We start from the raw sequence: 5,128 nt of genomic DNA on the forward strand, positions 1-5,128 counted from the left end.
CCTATTTCAGACTATACTAAAAATTTCGCTCAGTATGTTACCAACAACCCTACACCCCAATGTCTGCTTTTCCACAAACTCAGCCTTGTCAACATCTTTAAGAAACTGCCATCTAGCTCTTGAGGATCTTATCGCATCTTTCTGGTCTCCCATGTATCCTGGCTGAAACCCGCAAGGGTTCAAGTTCCCGCAACGCCTTTAGCTTCTCCACCGACGACCAAAGATTGGGAATTTGATTTTCAACCTCGGTCTATAATTGAATGGCTTATTGCTTGGCACAACAGTTCCCTTATTTCCGACTTGAGGACAAGTCGGAATTTTGGGGCAGGATGTATTGATACAAACCTGTGGATTGGCCCATATTTTGTGTGAAGCTCCAGCTGGGTATTTGACCCGTTTAATTATTAGTGGGAATGAGTTTTGGGGGGAACAATTTTAGGAGCAAGTAGTGGAGTAGTTAGTTCTAATTTTATTAATATCTCTGTCTCATTTAGATTAGGGGTCGATGTTTATTTTATAAAAATTAAGGTTTTTTACCTTTAAATTGGAGACATAATCCTTCTCGAATTGGATTACTATCTATGAATTCCATTGTTCATTTATTTTGATTTTCTGGGTTCTATCACATACGCACATCTCTTGTTATGACCCGCTAACCAATTGTCATAGATATAGCAACAACCAGAACATGACAAGTAACATACTGTAAGCGGTAAGCCATGCACAATGGTAAAAGATGTGTATGACTACATAACAAGAAACCATTTATTCAGCACCTGTCTCCTCTACAGACTTCTTATACTCCGGCTTCAGCTCATATGTTCCTCGATTAGTTCCACGTTTATTGCACACACAAAGCTCGTTCAATATCTCTTTCAAGAATTGTTGTAAACAACGTAAACTAACTCATTACTACACAAATAAATAATCAAAAACTTATAACATAGAAAACCAAACAATCAAAGGATACACACCGCTGGTTGATCGGTTTCTATGACCAACTGTTTTAACGCCCAATTAAGTTGTCTCTCGAAAAGTTTGAACATGATATCCTCCAATTCACCGTGATCCCTTCGAGTTCTTTTAACCTCTGGTGCCTTAACCGGAGCCGCTTTTTTCTTTTCCTGTATATATATACACACACACAAATTAAAAAATAACAAAAATAAGATAAGACTGAATTGATGTTCACACCTTAGAATTGGAAGCAATCAAACCAACCATTCTAGGCATAGGCCTCATATGCAGTCCTCTGTCATTATAAATCTCCTGTACAACCAAAATAAGAACGACAAATATACTGTAAATTACTAAATTAATCAAACAAAAGGCTAAAATAATAATAAAGAAAATGCTCTACCTGTATTTGTCTATTTTTTTTATCATCGACTTATTTGTTCTTTCACGGCACGTTCTTCTATATTCCTCCATGTTCTTATTATTGGGTTGCATATCGAACTTGTGTTCGACTCTCCCTTCACTAGCAACCCTTCCTAGAACACGAGTGGAATTAATGAATTAATCCCAACGAAAATCAAAGCACAAAGAAAGAAATACATGCAACTACAACACAAGTAAAGCGTACTTAATCCTAACAGTTGTTTAAAGGTAAATTAAGATCCAGTTTTTTTATTTTTAGTATGTTTTTCAATTAGTGACTGTTACTTGATTTATAGGTTAACAATTGTTCAAACAGGATATCTTCAATAAAGTTCAAGTCTCTAAAGGCATCATGTGTACAGAACACACAAGATTCATAACAATGTCAACGTTTTCAGAACTAAAAGAAAGATAAAAACATTACTGCTTAAAGAGAGATTACGGCCTCACCTTGGTTTGCTTCAGAGAATATACACGTAGGTACAAAATCTTTGAACATATTGAGAGCGTAACTTTTCGGCATGTTCACCCTCTCACTGCCAGCTATCTCCATTGAAAACTGATTACCAAAGAGAAACCGTAAAGATAAATTTTCAACACTCCAAAAGGAATAACATATTCCGAACATGCCATTCAATTTTTTGGAAAGTACAAAAACACATGGATACTTCAGCAAATCAATCAAAAAAAAAATCGTGGGATCGATAGCATAACTGCACATATACGGTCAGGTGCGTTCTTAGATACTACCAACATAACATAAAGGAGAACATTGGTGCACTAGTATGGATTGGAAGATATTAGGGATGTTCATCGAATCGAATATCAAATTTTCGAATTATTCGAATCGAATTGTTCGAATAATTTTTATTTTTCCTTGAATTCGTATTCGATTCGAATTCGATTAAAACCTGTCGAATTCGATTCGAATTCGTATTCGAATAAAAAACCCAATTCGTATTCGATTCGTATTCGATTAAAATTTCGAATTCGAATCGAATTCGAATAAATTCGATTTAATTCATATTCTTTAAAACATGTAAAAAAACTATCAAAATGAAACATAAATTTTAAAGCAGCCATAAAGCACGATATCACATTAAAAAGTTTCAAATAAAGTATCATAAGTCTAAAATTCAAAACGAGAAGTCGGGAATAGTCACTCCACATTACAAGTCAATGTTTTTATGGTTAGAAATCAATTGATAGATTTGTTACTTAGGTTTTACTTATGGGTCATGTAGTGGGTTTGGTAATAAGTAATTTTAATATTGGGAAAATTTGAAAATAATTTGTAGTATAGCTTAATAAAAGTTATATATGTATTATATATAAAAATAATAAATAAAAATGTATAATTTTTATTCAAATTTCGAATCGAATCGAATTTGAAATTATAAATTCGTATTCGATTTACTTGACTCGAATTGAATCGAATTCGAATTCGAATTCTGATAATCGAAACGAATTCTGGATAATCGAATCGAATTTAAACGAATTTTGATTTTTTCGAATTCGAAACGAATCCTGAACACCCCTAGAAGATATGTTTCAGTCAGATATAATCAAGAAACGAATTTCACAACATCGTCCAAACCATACTCCATCAGTCTCTTATCTTACACACATTCACAGCTACTGCTGCTAAGACATTATTTTGCTTTCTTTCTTGCTTATTTATATTATATAATATTTCTTTGGCCGTTGAAAAACAAAAAGAAGACATTCATCTTCCTAAACCTCCTCCATTAATCACTCATGATCATCTAATCATCCAACTCTAAGCTAGCAGCAAGATCATACAGCCAAAACTCAACAAACCAAGTACTTATCCCACAACTAACAGCATACAAAACTAGGGTTTCACAAGTTGGAATTCCTACTAGCATACAAAATCCCCCAATTTAAAAAGTTTGTCCTCTCTCTGATTGCATATACCTGAAGGGAAGAGGGATCTTCGGAGAGAAACGACAACCTTAGCGAGGTTTTGTTGAGAATCAGGTCAGGGGGGATAGAGTTCCAATCCAAGACTTGGCTACGACCACCGGACACTTCATTAGCCACATCGACCTGTCGGCTCTTGCAGTTTCCAGATCCGAATTCTTCTGCTCAGCATCCATCGACTTAGGGGGTGTTTGGCATAGCTTTTATTTTTTTGCTTATGCTTATATTTTAAAGTAGCTTATAGCTTATTTTCTATCATTTCATAAGCTCTTTTTAACAGCTTATAGCTTATTTTCTATCATTCTTCAAATAAGCTTAAAAACCATGTTCAAATAAGCTTATTCAAATTAGCTTATATAAGCTAATAAGCATAAGTTTAAAAAGCTAAAACAAACACCAAATGAAGCTTATTTTGTAAAAAAAGCTAAAAAAGCTATAAGCTTTGTTAAAAAAGCTAGGCCAAACACCCCCTTAGTTCGTCTATGGCTGTCGGTCGGTTGAATACAATCTCTTGCCTGTATTCTCTCTCTCCGATTCCCAAGTTGTTTAAACGTTTTGTTGGGTTAGTTTAGCGTTGAAGTAAGAAAGTTTTTTTTTTTGAAAGGCCAACAAAGCAATTATATATATACAGATGCTAACAATAGTTAGACATACACCAAATTACATCCACCCAGATACATACAGTCTAAAAGAAACAACCAATTGAAGTAAGAAAGTTATTGGTGTTAGAAATATTAAACTAAGTTATGTTTTATGTAATTAATTCGTATTTTCAGACATATAAGTAGGTTAGCTTATTAAGTTAGTTAATGATATGATTATCAATGACCGGAAGATAAGCGGGAATCCAGTTCAAATAACTGCAAATCGGTTACCCGCCATATCTTAACCGCCAAATGTTATGTATATATTAGAATTGCCGGGAACCATAACCGGTATCAAGACTTTCTTAAATTTCACTAAGAATTGTCCAACTCCTTTCTTTCATTCGATCATTGTTCTCAATCTGTCATGCATATCCATTTTGGTTCTCTTGTTTATGATAACATGGATTCTACTTATAATCCAAATCCGTTATCAACTTCCGCTGCAAATAAGTCATCAGACTTCCAACAAAGTGGTATCAGAGCAACGAAAGGGAAGATGCCGATGACTGAACTTGAATCAATGTCCACCGTGTTGCCTTGTCAACACTGCACTGATGAAATGAAGAACAAGAATAAGAGATTTCAACGAGAGAAGACATGCTTCTATTGTCACCAACCAGGGCATCAAATCTACAAGTGTAATAAGAAAGAAACAGACGAGGCGATACAGTTAATCCGGCAAGCGGTGAATGTGGGCATACAGAATCAAAGAGAAGATTTTAGTAATCATCAAGAGATGATTGTAGTGGGTACCGAAGGTGGGCTATGGAGCGATATTTGGTACGTTAGTTCTGTATTTAAACACCATATGGCTGGAAATTTAAACGTGTTTAAACGAATTAAACACATAATCGGGGTTGATACTCAATCCGGGGAAAATAATTTCTTATTTACACGTGGGGTTGGTTCGGTTGAAATCAAAACCGGAAATGAAATTATGAGAATTCAAAGCGTTTTCTATTCTCCGGAATTAGATAGGAATGTTTTGAGTATAGATCAATTAACCATGCAAGGTTTTACCGTTAACAAGAACGACGATACTTGTAAGATCTATCCAATGTTCTCTACTCCGGTTGATAATTCTATGAACGAAACAAGTGGGTTAACAAGAGAGGAAGAAATTGGGTTACACGAGAAACAGAACATTATCGAAGAAA

General features: G+C 34.7%; 1 pseudogene; it reads right to left on the reverse strand.

Annotated features, from left to right (window-relative positions):
* Positions 1-730: 730 nt before the first annotated feature.
* LOC110871203 lies at positions 731-1,937 on the reverse strand (annotated as a pseudogene).
* Positions 1,938-5,128: the final 3,191 nt, after the last annotated feature.

Source organism: Helianthus annuus, chromosome 9, assembly GCF_002127325.2.
Source record: "Helianthus annuus cultivar XRQ/B chromosome 9, HanXRQr2.0-SUNRISE, whole genome shotgun sequence".
In the NCBI taxonomy this organism is placed as follows: Eukaryota; Viridiplantae; Streptophyta; class Magnoliopsida; order Asterales; family Asteraceae; genus Helianthus; species Helianthus annuus.